Consider the following 22,929-nt stretch of genomic DNA (forward strand, 5'->3'; position numbering starts at 1 on the left):
CTGAGTTACTGACTGACTAACTGGTTGGCCAGCTAGATGATGGCTAATTTTCAAAAGCAGATCTTGGTGTAGTATAGCAAAAGAGGTTTTCTGGGGAACATGGGACTAATGGCACAAACTAAAGAGGATGCTCTGTATAGGAACCCCTAAGGAGTGTATCCTATGAACTGGACAACCATTTCTTAGTTTTCTTTCTTTCTCTTAGGAATTCTCTGTGATTTCCATTCCTGGTCAACTGAGCTCAGTGGATGTAACTTCAACGGAAGGCCAGTCAGAGGCAGCCATGGTGGGACAGTGGCTCTCTTCCTATAAGAAGACACTTGGGACAAGAGGACATTTGCCCACTGGGGAGCACAGGTTTGGGACCTGGGGTTGGGGACCTGGGGCTCAGCTTGTCTCTCGGGTCAGAGAAAGAGGCTTCTGTGATGGCGGCTGAGATAGGGAACCAAATCAAACAACCAAATTAGCAAATACCACAAACTGGGCCAGTTTGTCTGGTTGACACCAGCTCTCTGACCACAGAGACCTTCCTTGGAAAAGTGACTGCAGAGGCAGCAAGTAAGGGCTGCCAGACCCAGCCTCAGCCAGTGCCCGGTGATGACCGAAACCCCCAGGTTGGACGAAGGCTCACAGTGCTGTGTTGTGATTGACTCTGCGTATACTCAGCTGACTGACATACAAATATGCCACCCTGCCACAGCCATCCTTCCTGAGCTGGATGAGAAGGGAAAGGGCAAGACAATACCTTATATCCATAGTAACCAAGCCACTCCATGCCCAAACCCTTCAGTGATTCCCAACAGGCCTCAGGATAAAGTCCAAGGTCGCTGACATTGGTGAAAAGTCCCTTCGTCCTCTGGCCCCTCCCTGAAAGATTTCTAATCTCCTCTCTCCCCAGCCATCCCACCTTCCTCTCTCTCTCTTCACAAATACTCTACTATTCCACCCATAAGCCATGATAACTATTTTTTAAATTTAATTTTTTAAATTTAATTTTTTAAGCTTAATTTTTATTTTATATTGGAGTACAGTTGATTTATACTGTTGTGTTAGGTTCAGGTGTACAGCTAAGTGATTCATTTATACATATACATATATCCATTCTTTTACAGATTCTTTTCCCATATAGGTTATTACAGAACATGATGACTATTTACAGGTTTTATTTGGGGGGGGGGATTGTTTTTTTTATTCAAACAGAAAGTCACAAAAACTGTAATCATCCTCATCAGTTCACTCAGTCCCATGTAATTAATTTTTTTTCATCTTGATCTTTTTTTAGCACTTTTATGAATTCATCAGTTTTCCATTAGAGTTCTGAAAATGCTTATTCATTCAGTTCAGCAGTATAGTCAGTTACCAGAAACCTGTACTTGTCAGAGTCTTTTCCATGAATTCCTTGAAGGTGAAACACTTTTATAGGAGCATTTTTGCAAAAGCATCAGAGTACACCCAGAACTGTCTGTAAACGACAAAAGACTTAAAAATGGCTATGGTTAAAGATTTGATGAAAGTTCATAATAATGCAATTGACAAGGAAATTTAGTTATTTCTGAGATATACATTTTAAAGTAATAATTAGAATTATGACTTATAACATTATACCAGACATATAAGATTTTTAGAAATTTCATGTAATGTCTGAAACATTTATATTAACGTATTTCCATACAAATAACCCAAAGAAAGTTTAGTATTAGTTTTTTTTGTTGTTTGCTTGTACTGCAGGTTCTTATCAGTCATCAGTTTTATACACATCAGTGTATACATGTCAATCCCAATCGTCCAATTCAGCACACCACCATCCCCACCCCAAGACAGTTTTCCCGCCTTGGTGTCCATACGTTTGTTCTCTACATCTGTGTCTAAACTTCTGCCCTGCAAACCAGTTCATCTGTACCATTTTTCTAGGTTCCACATACATGCATTAATACACGATATCTGTTTTTCTCTTTCCAACTTACTTCACTCTGTATGACAGTCTCTAGGTCCATCCACGTCTCAACAAATGACCTAATTTCTTTCCTTTTTATGGCTGAGAAATATTCCATTGTATACATGTACCACAACTTCTTTATCCATTCGTCTGTTGATGGGAATTTAGGTTGCTTCCATGACCTGGCTATTGTAAATAGTGATGCAATGAACATTGGAGTGCATGTGTCTTTTTGAATTATGGTTTTCTCTGGGTATATGCCCAGGAGTGGGATTGATGGATCATATGGTAATTCTATTTTCAGTTTATTAAGGAACCTCGATACTGTTATCCATAGTGGCTGTATCAATTTATATTCCCACCAACAGTGCAAGAGGGTCCACTTTTCTCCACGTGCTCTCCAGCACTTGTTGTTTGCAGATTTTCTGATGATGCCCATTCTAACTGATGTGAGGTGATACCTCATTATAGTTTTGATTTGCATTTCTCTAATAATTAGTGATGTTGAGCAGTTTTTCATGTGTTCCTTGGCCATCTGTATGTCTTCTTTAGAGAAATGTCTATTTAGGTCTTCTGCCCATTTTTTGGATTGGGTTGTTAGTTACTTTAATATTGAGCTGCTTGAGCTGTTTATATATTTTGGAGATGAATCCTTTGTCCGTTGATTCATTTGCAAATATATTCTCCCATTCTGAGGGTTGTGTATTTGTCTTGTTTATGGTTTCCTTTGCTGTGCAAGAGCTTTGAAGTTTCATTAGGTCCCATTTGTTTATTTTTGTTTTTATTTCCATTAATCTAGGAGGTGGATCAAAAAAGATCTTGCTGTGATTTATGTCAAAGAGTGTTCTTCCTATGTTTTCCTCTAAGAGTTTTATAGTGTCCGGTCTTACATTTAGGTCTTTAATCCATTTTGAGTTTATTTTTGTGTATGGTGTTAGGGAGTGTTCTAATTTCATTCTTTTATGTGTAGCTGCCCAGTTTTCCCAGCACCACTTATTGAAGAGACTGTCTTTTCTCCATTGTATATCTTTGCCACCTTTGTCATAGATTAGTTGACCATAGGTGTGTGGGTTTATCTCTGGCCTTTCGATCTTGTTCCATTGATCTATGTTTCTGTTTTTGTGCCAGTACCATACTGTCTTGATTGCTGTAGCTTAGTAGTATAGTCTGAAGTCAGGGAGTCTGATTCCTCCAGCTCCGTTTTTTCCTCTCAAGACTGCTGTGGCTATTTGGGATCTCTTGTGTCTCCATACAAATTTTAAGATGATTTGTTCTAGTTCCATGAAAAATGCCATTGGTAATTTGATAGGGATTGCAATGAATCTGTAGATTGCTTTGGGTAGTATAGTCATTTTCACAATATTGATTCTTCCAATCCAAGAACATGGTATATCTCTCCATCTGTTTGTATCATCATTAATTTCTATCATCAGTGTCTTATAGTTTTCTGCATACAGGTTTTTGTCTCCCTAGAGGTTTATTCCTAGGTATTTTATTATTTTTGTTGCAATAGTAAATGAGAGTGTCTCCATACTTTCTCTTTCAGATTTTTCATCATTAGTGTATAGGAATGTAAGAGATTTCTGTGCATTATTTTTCTATCCTGCAACTTTACCAAATTCATTGATTAGCTCTAATAGTTTTCTGGTGGCATTTTTAGGATTCTCTATGTATAGTGTCATGTCGTCTGCAAACAGTGACAGTTTTACTTCTTTTCCAATTTATATTCTTTTATTTCTTTTTCTTCTCTGATTGCTGTGCCTAGGACTTCCAAAACTATGTTGAATAATAGTGGTGAGAGTTGACCTCCTTGTCTCGTACCTGATCTTAGACAAAATTCTTTCAGTTTTTCACTATTGAGAATGATGTTTGCTGTGGATTTGTCAAATAAGGCCTTTATTATGTTGAAGTACGTTCCCTCTATGCCCACTTTCTGGAGAGTTTTTATCATAAATGGGTGTTGAATTTTGTCAAAAGCTTTTTCTGCAACTATTGAGATGATCATATGGTTTTATTCTTCAATTTGTTAATATGGTGTATCACATTGATTGATTTGCATATATTGAATAATCCATGCAATCCTGGGATAAATCCCATTTCATCATGGTGTATGATCCTTTTAATGTATTGTTGGATTCTCTTTGCTAGTATTTTGTTGAGGATTTTTGCATCTATGTTCATCAGTGATATTGGCCTGTCGTTTTCTTTCTTTGTGACATCCTTGTCTGGTTTTGGTATCAGGGTGATGGTGGCCTCATAGAATGAGTTTGGGTGTGTTCCTCCCTCTGCTCTATTTTGGAAAAGTTTGAGAAGGATAGGTGTTAGCTCTTCTCTAAATGTTTGATAGAATTAACCTGTAAAGCCATCTGGTCCTGGGCTTTTGTTTGTTGGAAGATTTTTAATCATAGTTTCAATGTCAGTGCTTGTGATTGGTCTGTTCATATTTTCTATTTCTTCGTGATTCAGTCTTGGCAGGTTGTGCATTTCTAAGAATTTGTCCATTTCTTCCAGGTTGTCCATATTATTGGCATAGAGATGCTTGTAGTAATCTCTCATGATCTTTTGTATTTCTGCAGTGTCAGTTGTTACTTCTCCTTTTTCATTACTAATTCTATTGATTTGAGTCTTCTCCCTTTTTTTCTTGATGAGTCTGGCTAATGGTTTATCAATTTTGTTTATCTTCTCAAAGAACCAGCTTTTACTTTTATTGATCTTTGCTATCATTTCCTTCATTTCATTTATTTCTGATCTGATTTTTATGATTTCTTTCCTTCTGCTAACTTTGGGATTTTTTTGTTCTTCATTCTCTAATTGCTTTTGGTGCAAGATTAGGTTGTTTATTCGAGATGTTTCCTGTTTCTGAAGGTAGGATTGTATTGCTATAAACTTCCCCCTTAGAATGGCTTGTGCTGCATCCCATAGGTTTTGGGTCGTCGTGTCTCCATTGTCATTTGTTTCTAGGTATTTTTTATTTCCTCTTTGATTTCTTCAGTGATCACTTCGTTATTAAGTAGTGTATTTTTTAGCCTCCATATTTCTTACAGGTCTTTTCCTGTAATTGATATCTAGTCTCATAGCCTTTTGGTCGGAAAAGATACTTGATACAATTTCAATTTTCTTAAATTTACCAAGGCTAGATTTGTGACCCAAGATATGATCTATCCTGGAGAATGATCCATGAGCACTGGAGAAAAATGTGTATTCTGTTGTTTTTGGATGGAATGTCCTATAAATATCAATTAATTCCATCTTGTTTAATGTATCATTTAAAGCTTGTGTTTCCTTATTTATTTTCATTTTGGATGATCTGTCCATTGGTGAAAGTGGGGCGTTAACGTCCCCTACTATGAATGTGTTACTGTTGATTTCCCCTTTTATGGCTGTTAGTATTTTCCTTATGTATTGAGGTGCTCCTATGTTGGGTGCATAAATATTTACAGTTGTTATATCTTCTTCTTGGATCGATCCCTTGATCATTATGTAGTGTCCTTCTTTGTTTCTGGTAACATCTTTATTTTAAAGTCTATTTTGTCTGATATGAGAATTGCAACCCCAGCTTTCTTTTGGTTTCCATTTGCATGGAATATCTTTTTCCATCCCCTCACTTTCAGTCTGTATGTGTCCCTAGGTCTGAAATGGGTCTCTTGTAGATAGCATACATATGGGTCTTGTTTTTTTATCCATTCAGCCAGTCTGTGTCTTTTGGTGGTAGCATTTTATCCATTTACATTTAAGATAATTATCAATATGTATGCTCCTATTCCCATTTTCTTAATTGTTTTGGGTTTGCTATTGTAGGTCTTTTCCTTCTCCTGTGTTTCTTGCCTAGAGAAGTTCCTTTAGCATTTGTTGTAAAGCTGGTTTGGTGGTACTGAACTCTCTTAGCTTTTGCTTGTCTGTAAAGGTTTTAATTTCTCCATCAAATCTGAATGAGATCCTTGCTGGGTAGAGTAATCTTGGTTGCAGATTTTTCTCCTTCATCACTTTAAATATGTCCTGCCACTCCCTTCTGGCTTGCAGAGTTTCTGCTGAAAGATCAGCTGTTAACCTTATGGGGATTCCCTTGTGTGTTATTTGTTGTTTTTCCCTTGCTGCTTTTAATATGTTTTCATTGTATTTAATTTTTGATAGTTTGATTAATATGTCTTGGCATGTTTCTCCCTGTATTTATCCTGTATGGGACTCTCTGTGCCTTTGGAGTTGATTAACTATTTCCTTTCCCATATTCGGGAAGTTTTCAACTATAATCTCTTCAAATATTTTTTCAGTCCCTTTCTTTTTCTCTTCTTCTTCTGGAACCCCTATAATTCGACTGCTCGTCCATTTAATGTTGTCCCAGAGGTCTCTGAGACTGTCCTCAGTTCTTTTCATTCTTTTTTCTTTATTCTGCTCTGCAGTAGTTATTTCCACTATTTTATCTTCCAGGTCACTTATCCGTTCTTCTGCCTCAGTTATTCTGCTATTGATCCCTTCTAGAGTATTTTTAATTTCATTTATTGTGTTGTTCATCTTTGCTTTTTTCATCTTTAGTTCTTCAAGGTCTTTGTTAAATGTTTCTTGCATTTCCTCTATTCTATTCCCAAGATTTTGGATCATCTTTACTATCATTATTCTGAATTATTTTTTAGGTAGACTGCCTATTTCCTCTTCATTTTTTAGGTATGATGGGTTTCTATCTTGCTCCTTCATCTGTTGTGTGTTTTTCTGTCTTCTCATTTTGCTTACCTTACTGTGTTTGGGGTCTCCTTTTCGCAGGCTGCAGGTTCGTAGTTCCCGCTGTTTTTGGTGTCTCTCCCCAGTGGCTGAAGTTGGTTCATGTGTTGTGTAGGCTTCCTTGTGGAGGGGACTAGTGCCTTTGTTCTGCTGGATGAGGCTGGATCTTGTCTTTCTGTTGGGCATGTCCATGTCTGGTGGTGTGTTTTGGGGTGTCTGTGGACATATTAAGATTTTAGGCAGCCTCTCTGCTAATGGGTGGAGTTATGATCCCATCTTACTAGTTTTTTGGCATAGGGTGTCCAGCACTGTACCTTGCTGGTCGTTGAGTGAAGCTGGGTGTTGGTGTTGAGATGGAGATCTCTGGGAGATTTTTCCTGTTTGCTATTACATGGAGCTGGGAGGTCTCTTGTGGACCAGTGTCCTGTAGTTGGCTCTCCCAACTCCGAGGCACAGCACTGACACCTGGCTGCAGCACCAAGAGCCTTTCATGCACACGGCCCAGAATAAAAGGGAGAAAAAGTAGAAAGAAAAAAAAAGATAAAAGAAAATAAAATAAGAAAAAATAAAATAAAGTTATTAAAATAAAAAATAATTATTAAGAAAAAAACTTTTTTAAATTAAAAAAATAAAAATGGATGGATAGAACTGTAGGACAAATGGTGAAAGCAAAGTTATACAGACAACACCTCACACAGAAGCATACACACTCACAAAAAGAGGAAAAGCGGAAAAGATAATAAATCTTGATCTCAAAGTACAGCTCCTCAATTTGGGATGATTCGTTGTCTATTCAGGTATTCCACAGATGCAGGGTACATCAGGTTGATTTTGGAGATTTAATCCACTGCTCCTGAGGCTGCTGGGAGAGATTTCCCTTTCTCTTCTTTGTTCGCACAGCTCCCGGGACTCAGCTTTGGATTTGGCCCTGCATCTGCATGTAGGTCACTGGAAGGTGTTTTTTCTTCGCTCAGACAGGACAGGGTTAAAGGAGCCACTGATTCGGGGGTTCCAGCTCACTCAGACCAGAGGGAGGGAGGGGTACGGAGTGCGGGGTGAGCCTGTGGCAGCAGAGGCTGCCGTGACATTACACCAGCCTGAGACCTGCCGTGCATTCTCCCGGGGAAGTTGTCCCTGGATCCCGGGACCCTGGCAGTGGCGGGCTGAACAGGCTCCCTGGAAGGGAGGCGTGGATAGTGAACTGTGCTCGCACACAGTCTTCTTGGTGGCGGCAGCAGCAGCCTTAGCATCTCATGCCCGTCTCTGGGGTCCGTGCTGTTAGCCGCAGCTCGCACCCGTCTCTGGAGCTCCTTTAAGCAGCGCTCTTAATCCCCTCTCCTTGCGCACCAGGAAACAAAGACGGAAGAAAAAGTCTCTTGCCCCTTCGGCAGGTCCAGACTTTTCCTGGGACTCCCTCCTGGCTAGCCGTGCTGCACTACCCCCCTGCAAGTTGCGGTCATGCCGCCAACCCCAGTCCTCTCCCTGCGCTCCGACCGAAGCCCGAGCCTCAGTTCCCAGCCCCAGCCTGCCCGGGCGTGTGAGCAGACAAGCCTCTCGGGCTGGTGAGTGCCGGTCGGCACCAATCCTCTGTGCGGTAATCTCTCCGCTTTGCCCTCCGCATCCCTGTTGTTGTGCTCTCCTCCGTGGCTCTGAAGCTTCCCCCCTCTGCCAGCCACAGTTCCCGCCCACAAAGGGGCTTCCTAGTGTGTGGAAACCTTTCCTGCTTCACAGCTCCCTCCTGCTGGTGCAGGTCCCGTCCCTATTCTTTTGTCTCTGTTTATTCTTTTTTCTTTTGCCCTACCCAGGTATGTGGGGTGTTTCTTGCCTTTTGGGAGGTCTGAGGTCTTCTGCCAGCGTTCAGTCGGTGTTCTGTAGGAGTTGTTCCACGTGTAGATATATTTCTGATGTATCTGTGGGGAGGAAGGTGATCTCTGTGTCTTACTCTTCCGCCATCTTCCCCCTCTCCTCTATATTTATAATTGTTATATCTTCTTCTTGGATTGATCCCTTGATCATTATGTAGTGTCCTTCCTTGTCTCTTGTAACATTCTTTATTTTAAGGTCTATTTTATCTGATATGAGTATAGGTACTCCAGCTTTCTTTTGGTTTCCATTTGCATGGAATATCTTTTTCCATCCCCTCACTTTCAGTCTGTATGTGTCCCTAGGTCTGAAGTGGGTCTTTTGTAGACAGCATATATATGGGTCTTGTTTTTGTATCCATTCTGCAAGCCTGTGTCTTTTAGTTGGAGCATTTAATCCATTCACATTTAAGGTAATTATTGATATGTATGTTCCTGTTACAATTTTCTTAAGTGTTTTGGGTTTGTTTTTGTGGGTCATTTTCTTCTCTTGTGTTTCCCACTTAGAGAAGTTCCTTTAGCATTTGTTGTAGAGCTGGTTTGGTGGTGCTGAATTCTCTTAGCTTTTGCTTGTCTGTAAAGCTTTTGATTTCTCCATTGAATCTGAATGAGATCCTTGCCAGGTAGAGTAATCTTGGTTGTAGGTTCTTCCCTTTCATCCCTTTAAGTATATCATGCCACTCCCTTCTGGCTCGTAGAGTTTCTGCTGAGAAATCAGCTGTTAACTTTATGGGAGTTCCCTTGTATATTATTTGTTTTTTTTCCCTTGCTGCTTTCAATAATTTTTCTTTGTCTTTAATTTTTGCCAATTTTATTACTATGTGTTTTGGCATGTTTCTCCTTGGGTTTATCCTGTATGGGACTCTGCACTTCCTGGACTTGGGTGGCTATTTCCTTTCCCATGTTAGGGAAAATTTTCAACTGTAATCTCTTTAAATATTTTCTCTAGTCCTTTCTGTGTCTCTTCTCCTTCTGGGAACCCTATAATGTGAATGTTGTTGTGTTTAATGTTGTCCCAGAGGTCTCTTAGGCTGTCTTCATTTCTTTTCATTCTTCTTTCTTTAGTCTGTTCCACAGCAGTGAATTCCACCATTCTGTCTTCCAGGTCACTTATCCATTCTTCTGCCTCATTTATTCTGCTATTGATTCCTTCTCATGTAATTTTCTTTTCAGTTATTGTATTGTTCATCTCTGTTTGTTTGTTCTTTAATTCTTCTAGGTCTTTGTTGAACATTTCTTGCATCTTCTCGATCTTTGTCTCCATTCTTTCTCCGAGGTCCTGGATGATCTTCACTATCATTATTTTGAATTCTTTTTCTGGAAGGTTGCCTTTCTCCACCTCATTTAGTTGTTTTTCTCGGGTTTTATCTTGTTCCTTCATCTGATATATAGCCCTCTGCCTTTTCATCTTGTCTATCTTTCTGTGAATGTGGGTTTTGTTCCACAGGCTGCAGGATTGTAGTTCTTCTTGCTTCTGCTGTCTGCCCTCTGGTGGATGAGTCTATCTAAGAGGCTTGTGTAAGTTTCCTGATGGGAGGGACTGGTGGTGGGTAGAGCTGACTGTTGCTCTGGTGGAAAGAGCTCAGTAAAACTTTAATCCACTTTACTGTTGATGGGTGTGGCTGGTTCCCTCCCTGTTGGTTGTTTGGCCTGAGGCAACCCAACACTGGAGCCTACCCGTGCTCTTTGATGGGGCTAATGACAGACTCTGGGAAGGCTTACGCCAAGGAGTACTTCCCAGAAACTCTGCTGCCAGTGTCCTTGTCCCCATGGTGAAATAGAGCCAACCCTGCCTCTGCAGGAGACCCTCCAACACCAGCAGGTATGTCTGGTTCAGTCTCCCCTGGGGTCACTGCTCTTTCCCCTGGGTCCCAATGCGCACCCACTTTGTGTGTGCCCTCTAAGAGTGGAGTCTCTTTTTCCCCCAGTCCTGTCAAAGTCCTGCAATCCATTCCCACTAGGCTTCAAATTCTGATTCTCTAGGAATTCCTCCTCCCGTTGCTGGACCCCCAGGTTGGGAAACCTGACGTGAGGCTCAGAACCTTCACTCTAGTGGGTGGACTTCTGTGGTATAAGTGTTCACCAGTCTGTGACTCACCCACCCACCAGTTATGGGATTTTATTTTACAGTTGATTTACACTGTTGTGTTAGGTTCAGGTGTACAGCTAAGTGGTTCATTTATACGTATACATATATCCATTCTTTTACAGATTCTTTTCCCATATAGGTTACTACAGAACATGATGACTATTTACAGGTTTTAAAAAATAATAATATTCTGTCTTTTTCACTTTCCCTCTGCCAGCAAGCCACTCCCTCTGCCTGGAGTACCTATCCCTAATCTCTACCTGACTAATCTCAGAACTTCAGAAACTAGTTCAATTCTTCCCTGAACAGTCCCCATTCTGTGTTACCTAGGCAGCTGTTGGTGTCTGTGTTTGTTCTTGTCCTGGTGCCTATTCTGCTCTTTTGGACCTGAATCTCCTCTGGTCTGTCCCTTTGTAAGATGTGAGCTCCTGCAGGGCAGAAACAACATTCTCTACTCTCCTTTGACTCCTATGGAGTGCCTTGTCCATAATAGATACATAATGAATGTGTGTTCAAATGTGTGGTCAGTGCAGAGCATACGTGAACATGAGCTGTCTCAATGTGTGGCTGTGAGAGGGCACATTCTCTTACATCCTCTGTCTGATGCAGCAGAGCCTAGTTTCCTCCCCATTGTTGGGGCTCTCCCTTTCTGGTGCTTTTTGTCCTTCTATGCTGGCCCATGTCAAACACGCCTTCTTTGTGTGTTGTGTTCAGCCTGTGCTTTCTTCCTTGCTGGATCTTTAGCCTCTGAAGAGCAGGAACATATCTTTCTCAATCTTGGTTCCTCTTTCTATTCAGGGTCTTGGCAGACTTTTGCATATAAGAGAACTTAATAAGGGTTGGCTGGATTTTCTAGGATGATACAGTTCACAAAAAGACAAAACTGGGATCAAAAATTCCAAAGGGTATATATCCAAGAATCTCTTTACATAGGTGAGATAGAGTGTGCTACGTTCATAAGTGTTTTGCTACCTGTGGCCCTCTCCCCTAGGGAGTATCCTTCCCTATCTCGTTAATGATGGCAACCCTGGTCATGTGACTTTTGTAGCATATAAAATGTAAACCTTAAGAGCCACGTTCATGCCACAGCCACGAAAGGCCAAAGAGTCACGACCCCAAAACGTAGTGTGGGGTGCTGGATGGGATCCTGGAACAGGAAAAGGACAGTAGGAAAAAACTGAAAAGATGGGAATCAGGTATGAACTTACAATAATGTATTCATATTGATTCGCTAATTGTAATAAACATACCATAGTAATGTAAAGTGTCTGTAACAGGGGAAATTGGGTGTGGTTATATGAGAACTCTTTGTACTATCATCACATGTTTTCTGTAAATCTAAAGTTTTAAAAAATAAAGTTATTTAAAAAAAAGAAAGAGCCACTTTCAGTACACCCTCTTTCCTCTCTGCTGTGAGGACTGACCATGTTCCAGATTGAGGCTGCTCTGTAAGCCTGCATCCTGAAGCCAAATTAATGTGTAGCAGTGCTGCAGCTGACCCTCAGTGTACATGTAAGGTGAGCAAGCAATAAGCCTTTGTTATTTTAAGGCACTGAATGTGGGCTCATTAGTTAGTGCAGCATGACTTAGCCTATCCTGACTGATAAACTGGGACATACAGGAATGAACTTCTTTCTTCCAAGGAGATTGCAATCCTAGTTCTGTTTGACTTTGCCCAAAGGGAAAATGCATGCTTAAGTCCAGTGCATGCTGAGTAGTAGCTGAGACAGTGACTCAGGTGTGTGTACGTGCTGTGTGTGGTGTGTGTGTGGATATGTGTGCACATGTGTGAGAATAGGTGACTGTGTATGAATAGGTGACTGTGTGCAGGGGTGGGATGCAGGAGCAGCGGGGAGGGGAAGGGGAATGGAGGAGCCAGCCTGGGCTTACACAGTACACAGCAAGGAGCATTTGCCTGTGGGCAACTGATCTTTTGCTCCAAATGACTTTCTGTCTGCGGTTGGGAAGCTAAATAAACCTGTTCCTCACTCTAGCCACAGGACTATGTGCCCAACCACATGATACATCAGGCTCGGGCAGTTAAGGCAGAGTGCCACCTGCTGGGCTTTTCAAGCCAGTGCAACTATTTCCAATTTTAGCAGAGTTCCTCCCTCAGAAGTCTGGTTCAGACCCACAGGGTGGAGGCCTCAGATGCCAAGGTGACCCTGGTGATCGCTTCACTTCACTTTACAGGCAGAGAAACTAAGGACCTCAGCCAGTATGTTTTCTTCTGACAGCCTCTCAAGCTGGGCCACACTACCCCTAGAAGGAGGGACCAGCTACTTCTCCATTGGTGCCAGTACAATTCCAAGTTTCCCTTGCTGGTTAAAGATGGTGGTGGGGTTCAAAGAAGACAGACAGGTTTGGGTCAGTGCATGGGGTGGGGAAGAGGCAAGGACTCTGTGTGGCTCAATAAAGCCAACCTGGATGGAGAGTGAGAGAAGGTTCCTTGCAATGGCTTCCATTTACTGAACATTGACTACGTAAAATGCAAGACTCTTTAGGTTGTTGTCCCCAGTCTCTGCCGGAAAAGCAGTACCTTCATTTAGCAAATGAGGAAACTGAAATCTAGAGAGGTTAAGTAACTGTCCCAGAGTCACGTAGCTGGTAAATGGTGGGGTCAGAATTCAAACCCATGTCAATTTTGTTCTAAGACTGAACTCTGCACTGTATCATGCCATCTCGCCCCCAAACCATAGACTCTCCATGCCTCTTGACTGCATCCTTCCTGCACAGGAACTGTGGATAGACAGGGTTCAGCATGCACTGGCCACATGGCATGGTTCTTTCAGGGAGTCAATAGACTACAGAATGAGGGCTTGCTGAGCAGACACCAGGTGTGTGCAGGGAGCAAAGCCTCGACTGTAGATGACCCCAGTCACATGTGAAACCACTGCCTCAGAACATCATGCAAGTCCTTAAATGATGCAGCTTACATTGATGGAGGACCTATCAGTGCCAAGCCCTGTGTTTAGTGAAGAAACAGGCAGTGAGTGGGGCAGGAAGACAAGTGACTGGGTGATTACAACAGAGCATGATACTCTCCAGCCAGCTAAGGGCAGCACTTGAAGGCAGCCTTAGGATATTTAAATCTCCCCTGGGGGTCACAAAAGTCTTCCAGACAAGCAGATATGGAGCATAGACCCCTGCCATCTTTTCCCTTTAAGAATCACTACTCCAACAAATCACCTTTTCAAAAGAGCAGGGAAGAAGTTATGAAGCACAGGTCTACCTGTGGAAAGCCTCAAAGTGCTGGAGTGTGCCCCTGGATTGTGAGGATATGGGGACCTCTGGCCCAACCTGGAGGTAGAAGGAGCTTGTAATCAGCTGCATGTGCTCCTTTGTTGACACCTGCAGGCGTCCTGGGTAGATGCCTGGCCTTGCTCACCTCTTTACAAGGTTGCTGGTTCCTGCTGTCTGATTCTGTCTTTTCTACTTTCCCTTTCTCCATGGCACCCACTCTACAACCACAGGTCACCAGCCCCCTGGGATAGCAAAGCCAATGTTATACTATGAACTACCCCAGTCTGTTCTAAGGAGTGTCAAAATGAGCATATTTAGATCCAAGACCAATTTTACAACTCTCCACACAGAGGTCCAGTCTTAATATAAGACATGATGGGAGACCAGTAGGAAACTTTATTAAGATTATGATAGCTGATGACACTTTCCTGGCTATCCACAAAGAGAATAGCATGCATTGCATGTACACAACACACACACACACACACACACACTTTGCAGGGAGCCAAGGCACAAAGCCTCACATCCTGACCTAGTCTCATGCAGAGAATGGATAAGGATATTCAATGAAGGTTTGAATGGAATGTGGCTGACTGCTATCAATCAGCCTTAAAACACCACAAGCTAATCTCTTACCCTCTCGCAACAGAGAAGCTCTAGCTCTGTGCACATCTTGCCATTCTCTCTATTTCCTCAAGGCCATTATGATCAAGAATGAGGGCTCCTGGCCAGTTCCACAGAAGCCAGAATGGAATGTCTCAGCATTCCAAGCATTCCATCAGACATCACCCGGAGTTTTCTCTACCAAATACTGTACCAATGCAAGTTTTCAGCCTAGCCATCAGGGGAGAGTAGAGTTAGCCAAAACGACGAGCTTGCATGAAAGACACACATTTTGAGTCCCAGCTCTTCAGGTACAAGCTGTGTGGTCTTGGACAAAGTTTGTTACCTCCTTGGGACTGCTTTTCCTCATTTGCAATAAAGTAATTTTTATCTTTTACAGTAGTAATGAATACTATATAGGATAAGGGTGTTAAAATCATAGTTTAGTGCCTTGCTTATAGTAGTAAAGCTCACTGCTTTTAAGTATAAATATATACATATTTATATTTATTTTAAGTATCTAATATTTAATTAAATATAAATAAATATTAAACATATTGAATATGTAATAAAATATATTAGATATTAAATACACAAAATAATAAAATATTTAGTTATATTTAAGCATATTTATTTTATATATGTATATAAAACTGGCCCCAGACTGTATGTGTGTATTGGTTCCCTGGAGGGAGGCAATTTACTCCTAAGGCTGAGGAATCTTAAGATACAGATGCGGATTTTAGCTAAGCTTACTCTGAGCCACTGGGAGGAATCCATACAAAATGTTCTGGTATCTGGGTGGCCCCACCCCATCCTTACCTCTTGACAGGTTTTCCATGACTGTGACTAGTTATGAGAAGAAAAGATTAAGTAAAGATTAGAGTGAGTCACCTCATATTGAGTCAGCTTGAAAAGGAAGCTGAGAAAGACTCCAGCAAACCTGACATTGTTATGGGCAGGTGAGGAAACTGAGACCTGGGAAAAGGAAATGACTTGCTCAGGATCAGACAGGTTGCCAGTGGCAGAACCAAGGCAGCAACTCAGGTCTAGGGACTCTCTGCCCATTGCTCTTTATATGGAGCTATATTTAGTGCCTACTAAAACAAATGGAAGGTGAACCTCCTTGCTGCCTCAGCCCTTGAGGGCAGAGGAGACTCAAGCCCAAGGGTTACCCGGACAGCTGAGGACACAGAGAATGGTTTCCTTAATATGTTGCTGAAGAGAGAGATGGAAGCAGAAATGTCTGATACCTGACAGCAAAATATCCAGAAGACAGAGGGCTAAATACCAGGGGGTTGGGGGGCAACAGTGACAGTTCTCTGCCCCTGGACGGCCTGAGACAGTGCTTACACACATGAACACACAAACACACACATGAACACACACTAAAACAGAAAGCATCACTGTGACTTAGGAGACTTCAGCAGACTTGGGAACAGGACAAGTCCACTGTCTCTTCTGTTCCAGGCGCCAGTAATGGAAAACCAGGCCAGGGTCCGTACACAGACATGTAGGGGAAGGCAGAGCAGAACCAACGGGGACGTATCCACAGACAGGGCTCTGGACAAAGGAGTCCTGGTAGCTGAAGCTAGAGCCTCTCTGCTGAAATCCTGCAAGGAGCAGGCTGATGCCTGTCACAGCCAAGGCCTCTGGGACGCTGCTCCAGATTCTGTTCTCAGCGGTCAAAGTCAGCCTCCACAACTGCAGAATTTACATTGAATAATACCCCTGTGTGTGTCATTGATATGAGCGTGTATCCCTGTATAAACATATATGAGTGTGTGACTGTGTGAACGTGCTGCTTTTGCCTTACCAATGGATCAGTGGTCAGCAGGGAGGTCCAGACCAATGCTGGTCCCTAAACTGCTTCACATCCTCTTCTCCGCCTACTCCTTCCAACTCTGTAGATACTTTTCCATGGTTTGGCTTAGATTAGCTGAAGAACTCAAACCCAAATATTTCAGTAGCAATGCCTGCGTAACTAGAGGAAATATGAACATCAGCAGATCCATGAGTTTTCAGTGTAAAATCCTATCAATCTTTTCTGGCCTAAGCCCTCACTACCCAGAACAGATTTTCTGGGGTAGAGTCTGCTATCTCAAGCATGAATCATGTAGTATTGCTGTTACCACCAGAGGACAGAAGAAATGGGTACTCTAGTAGCCACAGGTACAACTAAACACTTTTCCTGGGCATTTGGAATGGTATTGTTCCCTGACTTTTGTTAGCATCGCTCTTTCTCTTTCTCCAAGACTCTGTTGCTTATGTACACACACACACACACACACACACTCAGGCAGAGGCACCACTGTGACCAAGGAGGTCTCAGCAGCCTTAGGCAAAGGCTAAGCCCACTGTGTCTTCTGTGGCAGGTATCTGTGAAGGAACACCAGGTCAGGGCCCGTGCACAGACATGCAGGGGAAGGCAGAGCAGAACAAATGGGACCGCGTCAAAAGACAGAGCTCCAGACAAAGGACTCCTGGTGGCTGGAGCTAGAGCCTCTCTTCTAAAAAACATTGCCAGCTGGGGATGCCCAGGGGCACGGCACGATGTGTGCCCAGCATCTGGGCTGGTGAGAGAGGCCCTCACTTTCCCAGGGTGCCTGTGGTTGGGGGATGAGGGAGGGGCAGGCCTCCACTGCCTGTCAGAATCTCTGTTCGAGTTTGTAATTCAGGCCTTGAAGTTTGAGCTATTCTCATTTTACAGCTTAGAAAGTTTATGTTGGCTAAGGTTACTTAAGTAAAAAGTAGGGAAGAGAGGTTTTGAACCCAGCTCTGCCAGGCTCCAGGATGGGTGTGTGTTCTCTTTCTTGCACCATACAAGCTTCTAGGGAATTTCTTTGTTTGGAAGAGGTAAGTTTATTCTTCCCTGAGGAAGGCACACTTCTTTGGAAGGCCTCAGCATCATGCCCTTCATCTGGGGATCTTTGTGTTTGAATATACTCTCAAGGTCAATGGGCAGATAATCTCCTGGAATGTTGCAGAAGCCTGGCAAAGGGTCTGGACTGTATGCTCTGGGGCCATGCACATGAGCAAGAATGAGAATGTGAGCATGTGCTTTGGTGCCTGTGTTTGTGTGAGTGTGTGTAGATGAGTGAAGACTTATTTCATGGTGATTGACAGCTTGTGATGGTTTGTGTGTGTGTGTTGTGTGTGGCCTCACGTGAGGGGTCATGAATGGATCTATGAGGGAATATGAACTTGAGTGTGCGAGAGTGAGTGTGCACAGGGCTGAGAGTCAAGAGGTATGCACATGTGTTGCTGACTCCACAGTTAAAATGTTAAAAGAACTTCTGTAACAGGTGGCTCCTAGGCTCTGAGAGCTGCCCACCTGCGTGCCTGCACCCACCCTGGAAGGCAGCCCGCTCAGTCCTACAGCATGGAGAAGCTGCGAGACTGACACCTGTCCCAGCGGAGGCCTCTGGGACGCTGCTGCAACTTCTGTTCTCAGTGGCCAGTGGAAGTCTCCACACTTGCAGAATTTACGCTGAATAACAACCCCGTGTGTATCATTGATATGAGTATGTACCCCTGTATTAACACGTGTCAGTGTGTGACTGTGTGAACGTACTGCCTTTGCCTTCCCAATGAATCAGTGGGTTGTAGGTTCTGGAAAGACGGGGTCCAGTCTTTATGCTTCTTCCAGCCACTAAGACGGTCAGAGCACTTGCCACATTGCAAAGACTACAGACTAGGGTTCGAATCTCACCTCCACCACGTATAAGTTGTTGGTACTGTGAGCATGTAAGGAGCTTTGCTGCACCTCAGCTGTACCTATCAAGGGAAGAGAAAGACATGCTTCAATGGGGTGGTGTCTGTGTGTGTGAACACTTGTCACATGCCATGCCCTCTCCATGCTTCCTCAGCATATGAGCCTCCTCCAGGGGGCACGGTCTGCCTCCAAAAGACATGGCTGGCTGTGTACACTGATAGGGAAAAGTCACTGTGGGCCAGAGCTGCCCAAGACTGCCTCAAGAGCAGGATCCATCGTGGACAGGTGTTATCACACAGGAGTTTCTGGAAAAGAGGGGTAAAAACACAATGGCATGATTATGCCCTGGACGAAATGTTGCTTCCGCCTGTGAACACCATTCAGATGCTTTGCTCTACGCAATTGGACCTTGTCCTTGTCCCAGAGATGTGCCCGGCCCCTCACACCTTTTCTTAATAAAGGTGTGCAGCCCATGTCGTCAGGTTGGTGGCAATAAGTGGAGGGTCTTGCTGCTCTGTCAGAAAGTAGAGAATAATAATAAAAGCAAGAGCTAACATTCATTCAACATTTACTATGTGTTACATACTACTTCATATTTATTTACATTGTCCCATTGAAGACCCCTCCGCATCGACCCCAGGTGGCAGGATTTATTCTACGCACTATACAGATGAGAAAAATGAGGCCTAGGGAAGTATGGGATTCAGTGCATCATAGGGGTGGATCTGGATCCAAACCCAGTATGATGGGGATAAAAGAAAATTCCGCATGATGGTCCACACATAAGCCCATGTGCACACAACCTAAGTATGATTATTAGTGGGGGAGAAAATTCAGTGAAGCCCAGAGAGGCAAAATTCACCTTCTGTTAATCTGCTGACTGAGGGAGGGTGAGGAAAGAGAGAGTAAGAACCCAAAGGGGAGTTCTTGGTGAAGGTCATGTATGTGAGGCAAGAGACGAGCTATTTGGAGACCTGAGGACTGAGGTATCTGAGGATGGGGAATTGGTTCAAAGCGCTCATCATTTTCAGGGAGTTCACTTAACGTGTCTACAGCTTTTCAATACATTTGGTATGTCATCCTTGAGTTCTGGTGAATGCAACACTGTGGGAAATAATTATGACACATAAGTCAGGAAACTGGAGGCACCCTCCAGCTTTCTGTGGTCATCACCTGGTGCCGGTGGCTGCAGAGGCTACGTGCCCTGTCCACCATGGACAGGGGCTGAGACGTTGAAGACTGGCCTCCTGGGAACAACTAGCACTCGCAGCATTGGCTGCTGTCTCTCTCTGTCTCTGAATTCTGAGGGAAAGGAATGAAGTATCTGTAGCTTCCAAGGCACCCATGAACTAGACGTCATCTGGTAAAATTGTCGTTTGTTGTCTTGAGGGTCACAACTTGGTCGTCTTATGGGGATTAAACCAAGAGGTCAGGAGCCCTGTGAGTGAGTCTGTGCCTCCCCAGCACACATCACATTCTAAGCAAAGGGAGGAGGAGGTACTACCAAGGATGCAATGATGCATTGCTGGTGGGGATGGATAGATCGGTGATGGATAAATAGATAGACAAATGGAGCCTAGCTGAAAGGCATGAACGGAGATTACAGAGGAAGGAGAGACCAGCCAAGCAGGGAAGCAACGCTAAAATTCTGCCTTTAGCTAATTCTCAATTCTACAGGGACTGTGATCTATGTTGGGGATAATTCACACTTTTAGTTTATGTGATGTTCTGTTCTGGCTCCTTTTGGGTACTTCTGTGGGTTTTCAGTGATTCCCTTGTAGCCCAGAGGCAGGTGTAGGAAAAGAGAAGCAAAGACCTCAATTTGTGCACTATGTTGGGAGAGAAGGATTTGGTTGAAAGGGATGTGTGTCGTGGATATAATAGAAAGAAGCAGTTTGGCTTACCTTTGGGCCTGAAGTTTCATGTTCCCCTAATGGCCCAAGGATTTAGGGAATGGAAAGTAAGAGGACAGTGAGAGAAATATTGCCTAGGAGAACCCTAAGCTGGAGAAACAATGGGGGCTCTGAATTTAATAAAACAATGACAGTGGAAATGTGTGTGCGTTGGATGTATGATTTTTACATAGACTGGCTCCTACTTACACATTTGGTTAGCTTGAAGAAACTCTGGTCTTTTCTTCTACCATTGAGAGAGTTTTTGAGGCCCGGTCCTCAATTCATTTTGACCACATGCCCTTGGAGTGTTCTCTGAATTTCCATTTATTTGCCTCTACTCTACTCTTTAGCTCCTGGCTGGGTTTCCCTTACTCTTTCTGTGCCTCTGTTTTTTAGACGGGCACCATCTCCCCCTTTCTCCTAGGGCTGTTCTCATTTTCCAGGGCTTTGGGGATGTGTCCCATGAGGGAGAAGTGCCCATCTCTTTTCTCACCCTGGCAGGACCATGGAAAATGTCCCTTAGCTCAGAAGTGCATCTCTCAATGCCTTCTCCTCTACCTGAGCCCTCATGCCCAGACCTCCAAGGGCTCTGAGTTGAGGAGCAGGATAGAAAACGTGCAGGAATTCACAACTGTAAGATGATGAAATAATCCACAGACACATTCATACCAAAGGAATTGTGTTTAATAGTTGGGAAAACTGGAGTAGAAACGAAGGGTGCTAGGAAAGGATGTCCCGCCACGCTGCTGAAGTTTCCAAAAAGCCGACAGGGCGAAGTTGATACAAGGCAGCAAAGAAGATTAGACGGTTTAGAACCAGATCCTCTTCTGAGATGGAACTTGCAGCTGCTAATTAATACGAAATCTTGATCCAGGAAACTGCCATCCTTGTGCTGCTTTTCCCGAAGTGTGGCTGCTTCCAGAAGCCGGGGGTGAGTGGTGCTGACAGCTAGCTGGCTGAGAGAGGGGAATGGGCTTCATGGTCTCTGTTCCCCAGGGAGCTTGGCCCAGGTCCCATGGCCAGGGATGACTTCTGCTTGGACTTCTGGCATTGTGGAGGGTGTGGGCACTTGTGTTGGCACTTGGGGGCACAGGGCACCTTGCACTTGGGTGGAGGCTGGCAAGGCTGCTTGGTGTGCTGAGGGGGTCAAGCACTGCTTTGGTGGGGGACAGAAGTACTGGGGAGGGGGACAGTACTGCTGAGGTGCGGGGCAGCCATACCTTGGTAGTGGGCAGTACTGCTGAGGTGGGGGGCAGCAATACTTTGGTGAGGGGCAGCAATATTTTGGTGGGGTGCAGCATTGCTGGGATGGAGGGCAGCAATACTTGGTAGCGGGCAGCACAGCTTCTGCTTTGGATGATACATTCTGGTCTGGATGTGCACTGCAATGGAAAAGACACTGAAGTGAGGAACTCTAGAACCTTAGAGACACTCAACCCAGGAGAACCACTTGCCTCGTTCAAACCTGTGCCGATTCAACCTTTGCCTGGTGGCTTCACCGATTAAATATTTGTGTGTGTGTCTACAATGAGGTGCGTCAATATAAATTGTAGCTACAGTTTGTAAGCCATAGAAAGGTTTTAATTGAGACAAATAAAGAAATACGGAAGGAAGGAAAGAAAGAAGAAAGAGAAGAAAAAAGGGTGAAAGGAGAAGAGTAATGGAGAGGGTTAGAAAAAACAAAGATATAAAAAATGAGAGAGAGGGACACACAGACAGACAGAAAGAGGAGAGAGAAGGAAAGAATAAGAAGGAAGGTCAGGGGTAATGAGAACAAAAACTATTATCCTTCCACAGCAGATACTGTGGAATTTGAACATGATTTTATTGGATCTGAGTCCTGTCTCAAAAATTAACCAGCTGTGTGACTTTGAGCAAGTTACTTAATTTCTCTGTACTCTTCCTAAGTTGTTGTAAGGATTAAATGAGCATATAAAACTCCACACAAACACATGTAAATAGACAGGTAAATATGAGTGTAAAGATATATGTGTTTGTGTGTGCTCATGTGGTCACACACACACACACACACACAAACAAGAACCAAAACATGTTGAGTACTCTTGTAGATTTTGACTTTTTAAATAAATATCCAACAGTTGTAACAGAGCATCTTAACCACTCTCTAAGAGAATTCATAAAAATGAGGCAACTAGAGACAAAAGGACCATTTAGATCGATACTAAATTCTAGGGGAAAATGCACATCTTAGAGAGGGAAGTCATGGATCCCCAGGCACCGAGCACACGGGGGTGGAACAATGGTCCCCGACTCCCAGAGCAGGACATGGCCGCTTTACCACCTCCTCATGTCCTTGCTGCTCTGAGCTCCCTGGGCCTCTGCTCCCTGCTCCCTGAGGAGCTCTCCTCCCTCGCTGCACTGGCCTTCCCCTTCAGGGCAGCCCTGCCCTAGAGTTGGTGCCACCCTCTCCTTATTAGCTCCACTCAGCTCCTGGCCACGACAATAGCACCACCACACATGCCAGCAGGACCCTCAAGACAGGACTCTGGTCACACCCTGGACCCCCATCTCAGCCCCCACCCCACACACTTCAGATGTTGACTTGTAGCCCAAGAGAGGTGGGTCCCAAATGATACGGATGAGAGGGGTGCCCACATGAGGCCTTTCTTTCTGACCAGTCAGTGCGCAAGTCCCAGCTTCCTGCAGAGTTTTGAACCAGGTAAAACCAGGCTCGCAGGAGAGGCGTTCCTTTGCCCGACATACCCTAGTTCACCAGTGGCTGGAACGAGAAGATGCTGAGGCCTTGGGGATGCTCTAAGACTGCACACATTTTACACGTCTCAAATCCCTCTTGGAAGCCATGAGGTGGCCTACGACTGGGGCGTGCTAGGTCCCAGTCACAATAGGATGCA

The 22,929-nt window shown here is 43.8% G+C and overlaps 1 long non-coding RNA gene across 1 annotated transcript; it reads left to right on the forward strand.

Moving 5' to 3' along the window:
* Positions 1-211: 211 nt before the first annotated feature.
* Positions 212-18,003, forward strand: LOC125964260 (uncharacterized). Its single transcript, XR_007477112.1, has 2 exons — positions 212-1,159; positions 10,770-18,003. It is a non-coding gene; the product is annotated as an uncharacterized LOC125964260 (long non-coding RNA).
* The last annotated feature ends 4,926 nt before the right edge of the window (positions 18,004-22,929 follow it).

The sequence above is a fragment of the Orcinus orca genome, chromosome 1 (genome assembly GCF_937001465.1).
Source record: "Orcinus orca chromosome 1, mOrcOrc1.1, whole genome shotgun sequence".
Lineage (NCBI taxonomy): Eukaryota > Metazoa > Chordata > Mammalia > Artiodactyla > Delphinidae > Orcinus > Orcinus orca.